This window comes from Oncorhynchus mykiss, chromosome 27 (assembly GCF_057628025.1).
Source record: "Oncorhynchus mykiss isolate SJ-2025 chromosome 27, ASM5762802v1, whole genome shotgun sequence".
Taxonomy (NCBI): Eukaryota; Metazoa; Chordata; class Actinopteri; order Salmoniformes; family Salmonidae; genus Oncorhynchus; species Oncorhynchus mykiss.
Window position 1 is genome coordinate 27,136,568 of NC_143048.1, and position 19,701 is coordinate 27,156,268.

Genomic DNA, 19,701 nt, shown 5'->3' on the forward strand with positions numbered 1-19,701 from the left:
TACTTGAACTCTGTGAAGCATTTATTTGGGCTGCAATTTCTGAGGCTGGTAACTGTAATGAACTTATCCTCTGCTGCAGAGGTAACTCTAGGTCTTCCTTTCCTGTGGTGGTCCTCATGAGAGACATTTTCTTCGTAGCGTTTGATGGTTTTTGCAACTGCACTTAAAGACATTTTCAAAGTTCTTGAAATGTTCCGTATTGACTGACCTTCATGTCTTAAAGTAATGATGGACTGTCTGATGGACTATTTGTTTATATGAGCTGTTCTTGCCATAATATGGACTTGGTGTTTTACCAAATAGGCCCCCCCACACCCCCCCACACACACACACCTTGTCACAACACAATGCATTAAGAAGGAAATAAATTCCACAAAATAACTTTCAACAAGGCACACCTGTTCATTGAAATGCATTCCAGGTGATTACCTCATGAAGCTGGTTGAGAGAATTCCAAGAGTGTGCAAAGCTGTCATCAACGCAAAGGGTGGCTATTTGAATAATCTCCAATATAAAATATATTTTGATCTGTTTAACACTTTTTTGGTTACTACAAGATTCCACATGTGTTATTTCATAGTTTTGATGTCTTCACTGTTATTCTAGAATGTAGAAAATAGTAAAAAAAATTAAGAAAAACTCTTGAATGAGTAGGTGTTCTAAAACTTTTGACCAGTAGTGTAGCTCATTCTAATATTTCTACTACTGTTCATTGCATTTTAGTTACACTGTTTAGATATATTTATTTATATACTGAATTTTTGTCAAGGCTCACTCTAAAGCAATGTAAATCTACTTATTTACATATCATTCCTAGTATTTCTTCTGTAAATTCATCTAGTGCATATACATATAGATCACATTTGGATTACTGTTTTTATTTTATTTGACTATTCAAGTCAGTTAAGAACATATTCTTATTTACAATGACAGCCCACTGGGAAACAGTGGGTAAATTGCCTTATTCAGGAGCAGAACTACAGATTTTTACCTTGTCAGCTCTGGGATTCAATCCAGCAAGCTTTCGGTTACTGTCCCAACTCTCTAACCACTAGGCTACCTGCCTCCCCTGTTACAGTGCTATTTGGGTTGTTAATTAGATTCGTTCTGACATTTCTTGATTTCTTGTTGTTCTTTCAGTTTTTTTATTGATTATTGTGTACCTGTTTGACATTTTACTGCATTGGTAGGAGCTAGTAACATAAGCATTTCACTGCACCCACTATAACATCTGCTAAACTGTGTGTGAGACCAATAAACTTGTATTTGATTTATATCCAAAAATGGAATCAGCTCCCCTCCCTCAATGACTCATTCTTACGAATCTGCAAGGACAGGGTAGATGAAAGCTTTATGGAAGAGACTCCTGTTGCCTATTGGAGGGTTACTGTTGACTCCTGTTGCATATTGGAGGGTTACTGTAGACTCCTGTAGCCTATTGGAGGGTTACTGTTGATTCCTGTTGCTTATTGGAGGGTTACTGTAGACTCTTGTTGCCTGTTGGAGGGTTACTGTTGATTCCTGTTGCCTATTGGAGGCTTACTAAAGGGTCAACATTCCATGTTCGTAATCGAGCCTGCCTCTGAAGTTTGAGATACCGTTGGCTCCCATCTGCTCATATGTCTGGGATACCAATAATAACACCATCTTTTCCTAGCCATTTCACCAGGGCATCATTTTGATTTACTCTCTATTCAGTTGGAGAGCCACAGAGGAGATATTTTGTACTTGTCTGTCAAATCATTCACTCTTACTTATTAATTTATTGGTGTCCTACCAACTAGCCAGGCCTTGGAACAGTTTTCAGTGACGTCTTGGGGACTTTCTAAGAGAGGGGCTGGGATCGGTCATTATCGATGTCCCTGTCACAGAACAAAAAATACCTTTGCCTGGAGGTGTCATTAAATTTTCATTCTGGATTTGTGAGGTATTGATTCACACTGCCTTAATTGCTTTAGAAATGACTGAGAATAGACAGCCTGGCTGAGTGGTTTCTACAATCTCTACTTTTCATTGTGTTCTCTATTGTGCTTGTATTGGATTCAGAGAAGCAGACAGAATTAATACAGGTATTGAAAACCAAGATGGGCCAGATACTGTATGAAAGAATTGATTACATTTTTGTAAATAATAGGTTCCATAATGCAAGAACGAGCATTGTTTTTGTCCTGTGTGTGTATGTGTGTGTGTGTGTGTGTGTGTGTGTGTGTGTGTGTGTGTGTGTGTGTGTGTGTGTGTGCGTGTGTGTGTGTGTGTGTGTGTGTGTGTGTGTGTGTGTGCGTATGTGGGTGTGTATGTGGGTGTCCATTCATTCATGTGGGCGGGTTTGTGTTATAACTTCTAGGTACTCCATACAAAGAAATTGAAATACTGTAACATAATGAGCTACAGTAAATATAAGAAACTGAAGCACACCAAATTCTATTTACATTCTGTTTACTGTACATACAGCTCAGATGCGTCCATTATAATTATAGCCTTCTCCATCTCCAGAGGGAGAGAGACCATACAGGAGAATAGGAGAAAACAACTTGGGCCTATAGAGTATCCTTGGAGCAGAGTATAATGCCACCACATACTGGTCCAAAGGCTATGATTCACAGAGAGTGACAGAGTCAAACAGGGCTTTGTGTGTAGTCAACCAAGTGCCAACCAAGTCTGGGCAGATGTTGCACTGATGTCTTGGTAATGTGAAATTCAGAGCAAAGTGACTACATTCTTCTCACCATCAAAATATACATTTTACAGAAATAATTCTCTATTTTGCAATGTTCTCTCATGGTTTATTATAAGAATGATACTTTCCCTATTGTAGGCTTATGCTGCACGGAAGTGAGCAAGTTGGCGTGTAATCAAAGATAATCCATCTCTGTGCCTAATGGGTGTGGGCACTCAAGACCGTCTCCTTTCCACGTACTGTTAAGGCAGCCTGTGTAGATTTACACTCCTTGCTTTGCTTAACACAAGGCTGGCACTCTGTCCACTTTAATGCTGCTTAATAACTTAATCAGTCCAAAAGAGCGGCGGGGAGTACACTTTCTCATTTGATGTAGATGAGAATGGCTGTTTAATTTTCTGGAAAAGTTAAGTAAGCCATTTTCAGCTGTGGGTTGCCCTTGATTGATGGCTGGGGTCCTGTCCAGAGTCAGCTGCCTCAGCATTGATGAAAGATTTAGGCGCCCATTCCAAGGCAGGTTATTCTCTGTTGATAACCTCAGCCTGTCTACCACTTTCCTCTTGAATTGATGTGCAACAGCTCAGCCAGGCAAGGCAACCTGAGATGAGGCACTCACACCTTGGGTAGAAAGCACACAGACATTCCCTAGGACCATGGGGACTGAAACTGAAACCTCGGGCAAAGGGTAAAGATCAGGACATGTCTCATAGTGACCAATGTGTGGCGGTAAACTAATATGATTAGGAAAACAAGTAAAAGGTCAAGACGTATGCCTCTTGTAGGAGATCTAGGACACACATACGATTTTCATTCTATTTTTAGTTCACCTTTATTTAACCAGGTAGGCCAGTTGAGAACAAGTTCTCATTTACAACTGCGACCTGGCCAAGATAAAGCAAAGCTTTATGAGGGAGACTGCTTTCCGTCGTTGTACCACAGAGCACCACAATTCAGCGTGAAGAGTGAACAGTGACGTACAACCAAGCAGAATCTTTTCACAAAAATATTCATAGGCTTTATTCACCTAACACTCTATTCACTTCATCCATTCATTTTTTGTCATTGTGCAATTCTTTTATTTGACTTGTGTGATACAGTGATACACCATCAGTTACGCTGTGTACTGCCTCGATGTTTAAATGCTGATTCTCAGTCCTAAAGTAATAGTATTGTATTTTAAAGTGCTAATTTCACTGTGTGGAGCTGTATGCTGCTGATGCATGGCTATTCTACACCACAGGCACTGGACACACTGAACAGTTTGTTTAGCAATCATTTGTTCCATGACATCTACAAAATGTGAGATGAATCTCATATAAACGGTTCATGAGCCATCAGCATTGTACTGAATGCTATCACAGCACATTTAGAAATGTAATGGGTGTCAGAATCTGACCTTTTGGTGAAAAACGGTAGATTGTACAATTGTTCAGTTCATTGCCATAATCATGCACCATTTAGAAGTAAAATTAGTAAGGTCCCAGTGTTCAGTGTGCAACAGAGAAGTATGATTAATCTAGCCATAGACCAGGCCCACTCATAAACATAGACCAAGAGTTAGCACCAGGAGCCTCCTAGATAGATTCATGAGTTAATTAAAGTTAGTATATTGAGTGGGAGTTTAGGCCAACACTCCCCACCGTCCTCTCCTCTCAGATGCCATAGCATGCCCTGGTGGTAGCCTGTTCCCCTGATGGGGGAGAGATGATGGATTCTTCACATAAAGCCTTCTCAAGAGCCAAAGTCCCCAATTACTGCATATGCCTGTGTGGAGTGGAAAAATATAGCATTATGAATCTGATCATCACTAATTAAACCAGAGGGAATTAATCCAAGGCTGAGGCAGCCAGCACATGATTTGGGTTGGGCTTGGAAAATAATTGGTAAAGGAATGATAAGGAGAGAGAATAATACCAGAACAGACTGAAACCATGAGCTGTGGCTGTGGCTGTGTTGTTAATAGCAACCTTTGTTAAATAGCAAAACTCACATTGATGTTATTTATTGAATTACTGTAACACAATATGTATAAGGTAGTTGAACATGAACATAAAATAGCACTAAGCAGCTATTGTAAATGCCTTGACAACATTATGAATCTGAATATCAACGATATGGATGATGACCATTATAAGGGGGATCAGCTTTAACTGGACATTGATTTCAATGTAGACTTGCATTAGTGTGTCACCATACACATAATTTACCAGTCTACATGGGCACCATTTCTGTACGTACCTGTTGTTTTCTTAGTTGCATAAATCATGAGACTGTTGGCATGACATGCTTTCATTCGCTTTTAACCTGTCACTAAAAGGCAGACCCCTGAAATAAACAATTTTGTTACGGAGTTTTATTTAATAGCTTTGGTAATTAGACACAGAGCTAGCTTTTAGTTGGTTTCTGCACACTTTTGCTTACTATATGAGAGTGATTCAGTTTGGTAATGCAGCCCGCAGGAACACATGTTGACCTTCATACACGCACTGGATTGGCTACTCTGGATTTAGAGTTGTGTGTTGTGTTTGCACGTCTAGCTGCTGATTTGAGTCTAAATGAAAAGCTAGTATAGATAGATTCATCTCATTCAACTCAGAGTACCAAAAGCAGAATGATGTGGGGCATGGGCATGGCCTATCAAGCTACTTAATACTGAACATTACAGCTAAGGCTTTCTATTTGCGCAACAAGGCCACCCTGTATTTTGTTTAGTAAAGAAACATGTCATGTTATTATACAAAAAATAAATCATCTTATTTATTTAACCTTTAAAGTCTTGAAGGATGTATTTCAGGTAAACCTACTGCAGCCAATTCATCATATGGAACTGACACAGTTTCAGCAATTAATAAATGGGTTGGTTGTTTAGCAAGAAATTTGACACATGCCAACTATGGGACAAAACTGACAGGGTTTTATAAGCTATATTTTGTCTCCAATATTCATTGAAAACATAAATACATTTACACTATGAGCACTTGTTGTCTCTCAAATACATTGTTGCAGTTGTTAGTTAGCTAGCTAGCAAATTTTAGCAATATTTTATAATGTTTTAGCAATAATGCAGTAGAAGGAATAGAGCTAAACTAACTGGTAGGCTATTGATAGACGTAACATCAGTCAAAACACCTCAAAACAAGACACGGTATCAAGAACAAGATAAAAAATAGTTGAAACGAGCCTCATACGATTCCCCACATGGCAGCCTCTTGTTATTGTTGCTAGCTATCTGGCCATCCAGAATCATAACAACACATGGCCTTCTGGCCCATTGAAGTGTGCGCATCGTTGTAGTGACGTTGTCAGCTAACCTGTCTAAAGATAGAGAATGTAGAGTTGAAACATTTGCTCAGAAACTTCAAAGTGTACTCTGCACAGACTGGGATTAAAACATTTTGAGAAGACATGACATTAAAAACCCCTTGGTGAAATACCAAATAAGTGTCACCCTAGACATAACTATTAATTAAGTAGTCCTATTTGTTTAGTTCATCCAGAGTCCTAACTGAAAATGACTCGTCTTAAGTTTAAGTTCACTTCTTAACGAGGGGCCTCTGACATTTCAATGCTCATCTCTCCATACTCCACTGTTTTTGCCATCTCAAATAACCGACTGGTTGGCATATTTCTGTCAGCCCTTTTACCTCTGCTGTCCTTGTACATCAGTGGTGCTATCCAATATACAGAGTCACATTCCAAAGCGCTGGAGGGAACAGAAAAATGACACTCGCAGATCATTGTTGACACAGCATTTCTGCATCTGCTGATGCTACAGAACAGTATACTTGTCACTGTCTCGGCTGGAAGATGACTTTGCAGAGAGACTCATCGTTGACTTTGATCACATGCCCTATTCTGGCTATTCCCAACACTCAGAGGCTAATAATCTAGTCAGGATAATCTATTCTCGCCAGCCATCATCACATCGAGAGATAGCTATCTAATTTGAATGTCTGTAAATGAGACTAGGATCGTCAGATACATACAGTAGAAGGAATAGAGCTAAACTAACTGGTAGGCTATTGATAACAAAGAAGAATACACCATTCCAAATATGCTGTACCTCTCCAGTGGCACTGCCAGACAGTGCAACCATGCCAACAATACCCTTCTGGACCAGGTGGCTCAGAAATCTCAGATGATGACTCCATAATAAAACCCTTTGTTTCCATGAACCCTCTGTCTCCAACCCCTATCCCTCCATGACCCTTGCCAGCTAGAGCATAGTGATAGGATCACACAATCAAGACAGCGGGACAATTGTTCCTTCCTTCACACTGTCCATTACAGAACTTATATCTGTCCTATGGGAGCTGGGAGGCTGTAGTCTGTTTAGCCGGGAGTCTAAACCATGGTGCACCCAAGGGACCCAGTAGCACTAATGAGGACCCCAGGGGATGCAGAATTACCAGAGGAAATGGATCCAATTAAAACGCCCAGCTGTAAATTTCAGGGGAATGAGATGGAATATTTCCCTTTAATTAAGTTATTGGGGGTTATGGATGCTAGCACGGTGACTGTAATCAGGTGCCGTCAGCACTGCATTCAATCACACAATCCTTTATCCGCAGACCTGGGACTTTCTCCTCCGATTAGGCCTCCTGATTGGGCAATTCAAAGGTTTTTTTCCCCCCTACCCTGCATAGTTTGTCACACAAAAGTCACAAAAATCCACTGATTTGGAATCTGATGTGATGTATGCCATGTTTGAGATATTAATCCTATGTTACATTGAAATATGACCAATGCCACAGTGGCAATGTGTGATCATTGTGGTTATTATGCAGTCACCTGTTTTCTTAATCAGATGCCATCTACAGTTGAAGTCAGAAGTTTACATACACCTTAGCCAAATACATTTAAACTCAGTTCTTCACAATTCCTGACATTTAATCCCAGTAAAAATTCCCTGTGTTAGGTCAGTTAGGATCACCACTTTATTTTAAGAATGTGAAATGTTGGAATAATAGTAGAGAGAATGATTTATTTCAGCTTTTATTTGTTTCATCGCATTCCCAGTAGGTCAGAAGTTTACATGTACTCAATTAGTATTTGGTAGTATTGCCTTTAAATTGTTTAACTTGGGTCAAACGTTTCAGGTAGCTTGGGTCAAACGTTTCCACAAGCTTCCCACAATAATTTGGGTGAATTTTGGCCCATTCTTCCTGACAGAGCAGGGGGTAACTGAATAAGGTTTGTAGGCCTCCTTGCTCGCACACGCTTTTTCAGTTCTGCCCACAAATTTTCTCTAGGATTGAGGTCAGGGCTTTGCGATGGCCACTCCAATACCTTGACTTTGATGTCCCTAAGCCATTTTGCCCCAACTTTGGAAGTATGCTTGGGGTCATTGTCCATTTGGAAGAACCATTTGCGACCAAGCTTTAACTTCCTGACTGATGTCTTGAGATGTTGCTTCCATATATCCACATAATTTTCCTCCCTCATGAGGCCATCTATTTTGTGAAGAGCACCAGTCCCTCCTATAGCAAAGCACCCCCACAACATAATACTGCCACCCCCATGCTTCACGGTTGGGATGGTGTTCTTCGGCTTGCAAGCCGACCCCTTTTTCCTCCAAACATAACGATGTTCATTATGGCCAAACAGTTCTATTTTTGTTTCATCAGAACAGAGGACATTTCTCCAAAAAGTACGATCTTTGTCACCATGTGCAGTTGCAAACAGTAGTCTGCCTTTTTTTATGGCGGTTTTGGAGCATTGGCTTCTTCCTTGCTGAGAGGCCTTTCAGGTTATGTCGATATAGGACTCGTTTTACTGTGGATATAGATACTTTTGTACTTGTTTCCTCCAGCATCTTCACAAGGTCCTTTGCTGTTGTTCTGGGATTCATTTGCACTTTTCGCACCAAAGTACATTAATCTCTAGGAGACAGAACGCATCTCCTTCCTGAGCGAAATGACGGCTGCGTGGTCCCATGGTGTTTATACTTGCATACTATTGTTTATACAGATGAACATGGTACCTTCAGGCGTTTGGAAATTGCTCCCAAGGATGAACCAGACTTGTGGAGGTCTACAATTTTTTTTCTGAGGTCTTGGCTGATTTCTTTTCATTTTCCATGATGTCAAGCAAAGAGGCACTGAGTTTGAAGGTAGGTCTTGAAATACATCCACAGGTACACCTCCAATTGACTCAAATGATGTAATTTGATTTTCTTGATTTAGATTTTCTGTGTATGTAAACTTCTGACCCACTGGAATTGTGATACAGTGAATTATAATTGAAATAATCTCTCTGTAAACAATTGTTGGAAAAATTACTTGTGTCATGCACAAAGTAGATGTCCTAACCGACTTGCCAAAACTATAGTTTGTTAACAAGAAATTTGTGGAGTGGTTGAAAAAACAAGTTTTAATGATTCCAACCTAAGTGGATGTAAACCTCCGTCTTCAACTGTATATGTTATGTCTATGCACATACTGTACATATGTGTCTGAGTGGTTGGGTGGTGAGTATAATAAGAGTTATATTCCCTGTAAATGTTCCACTGTCAATTTCCTGTTAATCCTGGTCATAATCTGTTCCTGGATTGACACAAATGATACTGGCAAGTTTACGTGACCCTTCGGAATAAAGTTGCCTCTTTTAGAATTAATGCATCTATTCTGAGTATGTGGTAGACCCCATGGCCCTAACCTGTTAGACTAGAGTAATGATTCGTGCTGCGGCATTGATTGAACTCATTGCAGACAAGTCAGTGCAAATTGTTCATACAGTTACAATAATGTAATAATGCTGTATGTTTAAAGGTATTATGTGGCCACTGACAGTATGCACTGTTTAAAGATTACAGCTGTGGATATGTTCTATTGCCCAGCTCAACCTTGTCAGGTGGGGAATACAATAGTAGAATGCACACATTAGGCAGGGGAATGGCTTCTATTCTATCACATGCTGCCTTATTGTGGTAAAGACCTTTACTCTGGGAATGAAAAGGGTCTGCTGCTGCTCAAGCATAGATTGTAATTCCTTCTTCAATTCACAGGGCTCAAACTGAAGGGCACATATTGATTTGACACATCTCGGGGCTAGAGGAGATTCAAGGTTTCTCCAGGCTCAACAATACACAGATCCCTGAGTTATGAGGAAAATCTCCACGGCTCGAATTGATCGCATGCTGTTCCTCTCTGCCTCATAACCAGAACAATCGGTTTCCGTTCCGTGTAAGTGTATAGGCCTATGTGTATGTAGTGTACCTTAGTCTAACTTTACATTCCATATTCTTCATCCTAACTCTGACTCATTAATAATGTCACAGTTTGTTTTTTATTCCAACAGATACACTACATTACAGTCACAGTACACCTGTAACAGTTCATTTGAATTGGAAAAAAAGCAATGCATATCATGCATGGCTTTTTTTCCAATTCAAATGAACTGTTACAGGTGTACTGTGACTGTAATGTAGTGTATCTGTTGGAATAAAAACCAATGTGGTAATTGGTTTCCAACCCTACTGTGTTATATAAGTTTAGTAATCACTTGGGGCCCGAGAGCCAATCCCTTGTTTTCAAACAGCATAAACTGTAACATAGTGGCCATATGTTGAGCCAGAAAATGTCGCAGCTGAAATGAGATTGCCTTAGCGGGGATTGTTACTGCTGTATTGCCGCAGGGTGCACTGCACTGCTGACGAAAAGTTGGGCATCCATCTCCCCGGTTGGCCCCTACAGAGATGCAGAAAATCTGGGAGTTTGTGTTTCAGATGTGGCTGACTGTCTTCATCCCTCCCCCTTCTGACTGGTGTGATGGTGGGCTGTGAGGCTGTGATCTGCTACAGTGTGATTAAGTCGCTTCATACAGCAGGTACATGAGATCTCACAGGCAACGCCTCACAGCACAGCGCCTCAGCAGAGGGCTAGTTATCTCATCTTCCAGGGCTCACAGTGTGCAGGTAGTGTAGCATACTGCCAGCCAACTAGTTATGGGGTAAATCCATGCAGCACCGCCTCACATAAAGTAGACTGAACATGCTCAGGCCTTATTTGGTTCATCTTGATTTATACTGTTGTTTATGGAGGAGTATGCATATTCAGACACATTCGTTTGAGCATTATTACTTTGCATACATGTTATTTGCATAGCTAAATCCATAACATGCCATGACCATGTACATACCGTATGTGACGTTATGGTACAGTGCCTTCAGAAAGTATTCACACCCCTTGACTTTTTTCACATTTTGTTGTGTGACAGCCTGAAATTAATTAAATTGAGATTTTCATTACCTCTCAAAGAAGAGCACTTATTGGTAGATGGGTAAAAAAATAAGTTATTAATTATACTGTGGATAATGTATTAATACACCTAGTCCCTACAAAGATACAGGCGTCTATCCTAACTCAGTTGCCGGAGAGGAAAGAAAACGCTCAGGGATTTCACCATGAGACCAATGTTGACTTTAAAACAGTTACAGAGTATGGCTGTGATAAGAGAAAACTGAAGATGTTAGTCCACAATAACCTAAATGACAGAGTGAAAAGAAGGAAGCCTGTACAGAATATGCATCCTGTTTGAATGAAGGCACTAAAGTAAAACTGCAAGAAATGTGGCAACGAAATTAACCTTATGTCCTGAATACAAAGTGTTATGTTTGGAGCAAATCCAACACATCACTGAGTACCACTTTACATATTTTAAAGCATGTTGTTGGCTGCATCATGTTATGGGTATGCTTGTCATCGTCAAGGAATAGGGCGTTTTTTTAGAATCAAAATAATCAGAATCAAGCTAAGCACAGGCAAAATCTTAGAAGAAAATCTGATTCAGTCTGCTATCCATCAGACACCGGGAGACAAATTCACATTTCAGCAGGACAATAACCTAAAACACATGGCCAAATATACAGTACACTGGAGTTGCGTACCAAGACGACATTGAATGTTCCTTAGTGGCCTAGGTACAGTTTTGACTAAATCGACTTGAAAGTCTATGGCAAGACTTGAAAATGTCTGCTTAGTAATGATCAACAAACAACTTGACAGAGCATCAATACTTTTTTAAAGAATAATGTGCAAATATTGTACAATCCAGGTGTGCAAATCTCTTAGAGACCTACCCAGTAAGACTCCCAGCTGTAATCGCTGTCAAAGGTGAGTCTAACATGTACTGACTCAGGGTTGTGAATAGTTATGTAAATGAGATATTTCTGCATTACATTTTCAATAAATGTTCTAAGATTTCTTAAAACATGTTTTTTAGGGTATTGTGTATAGATGGGTGCGAAATAAATAATGAATTCAGGCTGTAACTCAAAAAAAAAATGGAATAAATCAAGGGGTAGGAATACTATCCCCACATAAAAAGGATCTCTCCCAAGACCTGAGTAGCAGCACTCTAAATAATTCTCCAGGTTCTAAATAATACAGTAATAATTGTTGTTTGGCCATTGATAATAAAAAGTGCATATGTTGAAATGCATAAATCTGCTTATGTATTTTAAGGGAATTTCCTGTATATTACAAAATGGCATGTGTGCACAATTCAGCCTTCAAACTACTGGAAACTGTCACGAATTCCCCCGAAGTCGGTTCCTCTCCTTGTTCGGCGGCGCTCTGCGTCATCGATCCATTTTTCATTTTCCTTTTGTTTTGTCTTGTCTTCCCACACACCTGGTCTCAATTCCCTCATTATATGTTGTGAAATTTAACCATCTGTTCCCCCCATGTCTATGTGCGGAATTGTTTATTGTAAGTGCATGTGCACGTTTTCTCTGGTGAGCGACGGGTTTTGTACCCATTTGTTTGTTTCTGGTGGTTTTATGAATAAAACTGCTCCGTTGATTACCCAGTTTTGCTCTCCTGCGCCTGACTTCCCTGCCACCAGTTACACACTCCCTTACAGAAACAAAGTTTGCTGGATGTTATGTGCGGTCAGAGAGTGCGTGGGTCATTATAAACACACAGTACATCACTTTTGATGGAAATGCCAAAGAAAGTGTCAACCAATCCATGCGTTTCCATTTCTCGTCCAAAACAATTTGCAATGTGTGACAGACCATGTGCCACTCTTGCCATAAGAAATAGCAATATAAAATGTTTTCATGGCTTAAAAATGACTAGTTCAGTTGTTTGTTTGGAGCTTTACACTCCATCTCCTGAACTTGAATTAATGCTTGAGAAAATAACCATAGTGTGTTGACTATAGTGTAGGTGGCAAATCCCTCTTAATTAATATTAAAGTACATTACTTCTCATATCTTTGATATGTATTTCTGCATGTTTTCCTGCTATTAAAGCCAGAGTCCTTAATCGGTCACCCCGCCTCTGTAAAATGCTGAGGGATCAGCCTGGAGAAATGTAACAACTCTCAAATTCAAAGACTTGGCTATGGATGCAAGGACTGACCATCCATGAGATCAAAATAATTGTTTTTACCATGTTTTGAGGCTATAAAGTGTTTGTTAACATTAAAGATGCGGTTGTGGAAAAGTTTATGGACGTGTATTTTTCCCGATCACAGAGAGAAATACAATGAAAGCTTTTGGGGGCTGAGTTCTCACTCAATAATTTACGTTCCAACTTCTTATTCTACAAAAACCTCTGTCTCTGGGGTGTTTATTATCCAGGTCTAGGGAGAAACGCTGTACACTCCAGCAGAATGAGAAATGCTGTTGTATCTGACAGCAATTCTGCTGGGGTGTATGTGGCCTAACCTAAAGAAAAATCTAAGTATGACAGTATTTGTGTTGAGGGGATATCATGCTGTAATATTTGAGACTTTAGAAGCAGTATTATAAAAGGGTAGCCCTCAAGATTCCCCAAAACCAGCTACCAACATATGAGTGGTGAGGAATGACTATGCTAGCCATCTGTATTCTTGTCATTGTAGAGGTAAAACCCTTCGAGTAATGTCACGATACTCAATTATTTTGTTGTCCTTCTATAAACCATTATTATTTATTTAACAGGATTTACTCCCACATGCTTTGGTCAGAGCGGGACAGAAGCAGAGATAGTAGGGTTCGCGGGGGTCTGCAGGGCAGCTGTCGTATTTCTGCTGTTAATTAATAAGCAGGGTTGCTGAAGGGTTGCAGGCTGGGCTGCCAGGAAGCTGCACCCCTCACTCTCCTACTATCTCTCTCTATCTGCTCTGACACAGTGGGGGCGGATGTGTCTCTGTGGTCCTCTTCAGAGCTGGAAAGGACATTCTCTCAGTTTAATTCAGCCCAACTCCGGTCTCCCGGTGCTCTAGGACTCAGTGTGTGTGTGACAGCTCTCTCTCTCTCTCGCTCTCTGTCTCTCTCCTCTCTCCTCTCTCTTCATTTCATTTGAATCTGTCAGTAGGTAGCAGTAATGATTATTTCAGCATCTCATTTCACTGGGCCCACAGATTGGCAGAGCTAAGCTGGCCCTCACAGCAGCCAATCACGGTCTTTAAATCTATGACGGGAGACTATCTGATTGGTTGGTCTGAACTAATTGTACTCCCACCTATTTAGGGAATGAGAATGTCATTTATAGCACATTATTTCACAACACAGACAATATGTTCTTTGCCTAAAACGGAATGTACCTACTGTTGTAAAGATATTAAAACACTACTGTGCTTTTTCATTACAGTGTAATTACTTTAGAAATCACAATGATCTAATCCAGAGCCAAACAACACTCAACAGGAAGTCACATAGGTTTTGTGTGTGTAATAATACAGGAGACAAGACAACAATGAAAAAAACTAAAAAACATTGAATGCACCATGAGGAACAATACATCCGATATCCCGTAGTACCCTTTGTTTCTAACAATGAAGATCTCACCTAACAGGAATAGTAGTTGTCTCCCAGGGTACTGCGGTAAAATTATTTTATGTACATTTTGTAGACAGCGTGCTGACGAGACTTATTTCAGCATTGTTTGTTTGTATCAGGCAAGGCAGAGGGAGAATGAGGAATGCATTCATCTGGCCCAAGGCTTTTAAGTCGAAAAGCACAAAAGACGACAGGCAGCACCCACAGGTGTTTCCCTCCACCAGCTTGCTCACTCCTCCCTCCTTCCACCTCTGAAGTTTATTTTTTCTGCTTTTCCATCACATTCACCTTCACCTTCCTTCTTCCTCCCAGACCTCCTTCTCCTCTCCCCTCTCAAGCCGACATCTACCTATTCAACTCGGAGGTATCTGGCTCTAATAATACGGTATCAGGGTCGGGGGCTCACAGATGGTTGAAATAAGTGGATCTGTCAGATCATTTCACCCCTGTCGTTTTCCTAATCCCTCCATCCCCTGTAAAAAAGGAATAGTGCACAGAGAGTAGGAGGGGCCAGAGGTAGCCCTGTTTTAACCTACATCATCCCACTTATCATGTCCCCTGATATAGACATGATTGTGTCATCACTTTTAAATTTAGCTGGAAATGCTAATAAATAATTCAGCAGTGCGTTTGTTCATCTGCTATGAAACAAAACAGAGGGCAACACGACACAGGGCAGCACGAGCCTGACAGATTCTGCTCAGTGTGTGATACACATACAGTAGTTTATGTTGGGATAAGAAACGGCACACCTGTTGGCAGGCCTCTGGCCCCGTAATGGATGCCGCCTGATATACAATTCATTGCCTTTTTTATAGGAAACTCCGTGTTGAAGGAAATAGTTGTGCTCGGTTTTGGCTAGAGACAGTGCATTCCCTACGTACAGTACTTTTGCTCATTTGGAAAATGACCAATGCCTGTGGCCAGAATGGCAGCTTTACCTCTGGTGAGAAATGAAGATTCATGTCAACATAGAGCAATGAATATACTCACAATCAACAGTGTTCTGCCCGTCTGCAGCCAGCAAGGATCTCGTCAATTTTTTGTTGTGTGGTCTGCTAGTAACCCTGGCCTCTTAAGTCCTCATACATCCCTTAATTGGACAAACTTGGAGGGAGGTGGTTATGAGCGCTGTGGCTGGTGATGAAGAGGAGTGGATCTTTGGCTCTGGAGTGTAGCAGGGCTTGCAGGACGGCTTGTGGTATCCAGACCATGTGCACTGTCACGTCGTAAGGGCAGGCTCCTACAGAAACATGAAGGGAGAGCAGGGAGTATTAGAATGGCCCTTCTCATTATAAAACAATGGGTCTTATTGAAGGGGTGTTATGATGGCGCTTCAGTGGACAGAGGTTGGGAACGACATAGCTGCCATTGGGTGGATGTTTTACTCAAATGATGTAGAGATGCATTTTAGTTCACAGACATGCATGCAATGAGGACTATTTACATAGGTTGTCATGTGGGTGTGGCTAGAGAACAATGCCCATGTACAGTTATTCAGGACCCAAGTGGATATTGGCTTTGCCATTTTGAAGTGGAAGTGCTGATTGTCAACCAACTTCCATTAATTTATTCTTGGATAAATCATTTATTGGTTTGTTTCACCAAGGACAGGAAAAGAGAATCCCGATGGGACGTTTACAGGACAAACCCACAGAAAAAGCCAAGCCAACCAAATAGAAATCTGACAAGTTATTCAGACTATTATCTATAAATAGCTCTTCCTCTGAGTGTCGCCCCTGGGGAGCAACATTGAAGATGTCCATTTCTGAAAAACAAGACTAACACGCCAGCTGCACTTCTGCCCGATTCTCAGCAATTTCTTCACATGAAAGGGATGCTACCCATCCCTTTTCATTATTAATGAGAGCTGCTCTGTATTTTGCGCCAGCCACAGTATTATTTCGGCTGTGTTTGTCCGGAGGCAGTCACTGCCACAGAGGACGGCTGAATGATGCCGCATGTGAAAAATAAGGGTGGCTGAAAACCAACACAATTACAGCTTATTGACAAGACAAACAACAGATGCCGTGCAATGACATGCAGCTGTTATAACCCTGATCTAAATCCAATAAGATAAGATTACTTATACTAACCCAATTGATCTCAACCATGACCAAAATATGATTTGTTTTTATCCAGCTAGCTAATTCCCAAACACGTAGTTTGACTCAAGGTCCTCCAATGGCAGGAGAACAACATACACTGTTACTACTCACTGATGTATACTATTTCCAATTCAAATTCTGATACTCATAAATACAACATTGATAACACAGCACTCAGTAAATTAACAAATACGCTGAATGAAGTCAAGATGGTCATCTTTGTGGCTTTCCTAAGCTTATTCAAAACTTGGTGAACAGTGACAACCAGGTGGTGGTATTCCCACTATGGTCCTTTTCACCTCAGCTGACCACTCTGACCACTCTCTCTGTCCCTCCAGTCTCCCTGCTGACAGAGACAAATGAACTGCGCAGACCCACTATGGTATGGATGAATCAACACCATCTCGCTCTATAACCCCTGTCCCCCCAGCTCTCTCCCAGTCAACCTCGACACCCATGATGACCCCTGACCTTTTTTTTTACAGGCCTAATTCCAAACATTGATGATATCAGTGGCCAACTAAGATGACAGAAAAAGAATGAGACTCAATAGGCGTAGCCCTATATAATAGAACATTCTAAATATGTTTCTTCTGCAAGACCATTGTGATCCACAGGGATCTGTGGGCTTGTTTTTGCTTTGCGACAAAAGCTGTAATTATGTAGAAAACAATCCATGACTTCAAACAGTCTGGAAGTGTAGCTGGTATTAGTCCATGGGGTCCACTCCATTTTAATTCAGACTCTACCTGATGTTGCTGCAGGGAGCGGTCTAGAGGACAAAGCACACCAGAGCTTTCTGGCCCTGGGTAAAATGAACACCAACTGCACAGAACTCTGGGACGGAACACTGTGTGATCTTGTACACAGGTCTGTCTCAAACAGTTACTTCCTCTCACCATCACCATGGTAACCACTTTCAACCTTTGATGGGCATGGTCTCTGGATGTTTTTGGAGGATTTCCTAAGTCCCAGTCTTCAGAATGGCACACAGATAATCCTGCCCTTCTCAAAGCTGCTCATGCGGATTGAACCTCGCTCTGTATGGAACAGTCACACAAGCCTTCTAAGGCATACGGACACACTTAATGTCATCGGCTTTCATAGGAGAGACCCTGTGGACCAGAATGTATATTGTAGGAGTTTATTCAGTGAGTGGAAAATGCAACGGTGATGAATAACAAAGGCTGACGTCTATTGAATCTCTGATGCAGGGGTAAAGTGATGCCTGAGATGATGATAGGGGTGGCCCATGCTGAAGACATCTGTCATTCAAGTGAATTTGGGTGGGTTTGTAATGAAAGATAATTAATCACGCCTTTGAGCACCGACTCTATTATTAATTCAGGCATGCCCATGCTGAGTAAATGTTTCTTTATTCTCTCATAAGTGGTCAATATTAATAATGCACAAAGGGCCAAGTTCAGCATCAGTCTTTGCAAAGTTCTTGCGTTTGCAAAACGAAAAGGTTTCGCTAGACCATCAATGGTAATTGGAGGTGCTGTGGGCTTGGGTTTCTGTGGTTGGGAGGGAGGTAGTGGCTTGATCGATCCATAGGATAGCTGAAGGTAGACACCAGGCAGCTCGTCCTCTATCTGCTCTCTGTGGAGGTTAAGAGAGAGGCTCCAGCGTAGCTGTCCTCTCACACACTGGACAATCATCCAAGTTGAGCGTCGCCTCTGCTCAGGGCCTGAGCTACACACGGACCCATCCAATTAAATGAAATCATAATTACAGTAATAATTGAGTTGGATGGAAGCTGGTTCTAATTATCTCCACTACTGTCATTTAAAGATGCTTTTAATTATGACTTGTAAATTATATGACTTAAATCACATTAGCGCCTCACTTGAAATGTCTATGGTTTATAGTGTAATGTCATAATCCTGATTACATTTTAAGAATGTTAAGTGTATGAAGCAAGATTGTTTGTACACCATCTCCCAATAAAGATATATGTTTTCTGCTCTACATGACATTTTAAAGAGTGATCATGCTGTGTTTCCTTTCTTCATTAAGGCTGTGGTGAACGGCCTCCTGTGCATTCTTTGCCTTGTTTATGATTTACTGAAGAAAATAAGAAATCTGTAGTGAACTCCCCGACCAGACCAGACCAGCCATGGTTGCCATGGTGACATGTTAACTCTCACTGTCATCTTTACGCTGTCATTGGGAATGCTTCTCACTCAGAGGTTTAACCACAACAACCATTTACCATCTAACTGATTGTCTTCATCATCACCGGACCCCCCATGTTAGTTTGTGGCGGATAGGAAAGGCAGAGGGCAACAGCACTGTTTTCATGTGTGAAAATCCAAAAGGACAATGCCTCTAATCTCTGTGGAGTCTTTTTCCCTGGCACCTCATGTAATGCCATTTGGTTTTGAGATGGCCGGTAATTGCTTACAGGTACAGATGATCTCACCTTATGCACCATGGAGAATTGGAACAGTGAGGATCTAATTGAGGGCAGACCCATTCAGAGGACGAGCACACTCGTCATTTATGGCCACTATGTAAAAGAAAAACACCATGTACTGAACATGTATGTCCAGTTTCCCTATCATGCCTTGGGCTATGTTACTTCTATACAGCGCAATACAGCATCTGTATAGAATACAAAATCATTTCATGGAGAATTATGAATTGGAGGAACAATGAGGTGAATGATAAAAGTCCAATGCATGCCCCTCATGCACATTCATGTCGATGCCCATACTCATACTTAAAGGACAGTAGACAGTGGACTTGGTTTGTCTGATGATATTTCCTCCACTTTATCAGCACTTGTCAATGTTGTTGGGTCCAGCCCTATGACCACTAATATGTGAAAATGAATCAATTTATCTGCCGCTGACCATGCCAAAATCTCCTCAAAGTACCAGATTAGAGAGAGGCTGCTATTAAACCTCCCCGGTTGTGGGCACAGCAATGTCAGGCAGGGAGAGAGGTAGGCAAGCAGGGAGGGAGAGAGGCAGTTAGGGAGGCAGGCAGGCAGGGCCTGGTATTAGCAACACCAAACACGCTCCCTTCAGGAGGTTGGCAAGTAGTCAGGCCATGGCTCTAACCAACTCCCATCCCCTGCTCTCCTCTCTCACCCAGTCCTCCTCAGAGAGGGATCGGGTTCTGCCAAAGACAGAGGACAG

General features: G+C 41.2%; 1 protein-coding gene across 2 annotated transcripts in view; it reads right to left on the bottom strand.

Annotated features, from left to right (window-relative positions):
- Positions 1 to 19,701, bottom strand: part of LOC110507868 (galactosylgalactosylxylosylprotein 3-beta-glucuronosyltransferase 1) — a 98,351-nt gene that overhangs the window by 19,646 nt on the left and 59,004 nt on the right. For both annotated transcript variants that reach the window (XM_021588249.3, XM_021588247.3), the window contains exon 2: positions 15,441 to 15,690. The gene's annotated coding sequence lies outside the window, so the exon portion shown is untranslated. The remainder of the gene's footprint in view (positions 1 to 15,440; positions 15,691 to 19,701) is intronic.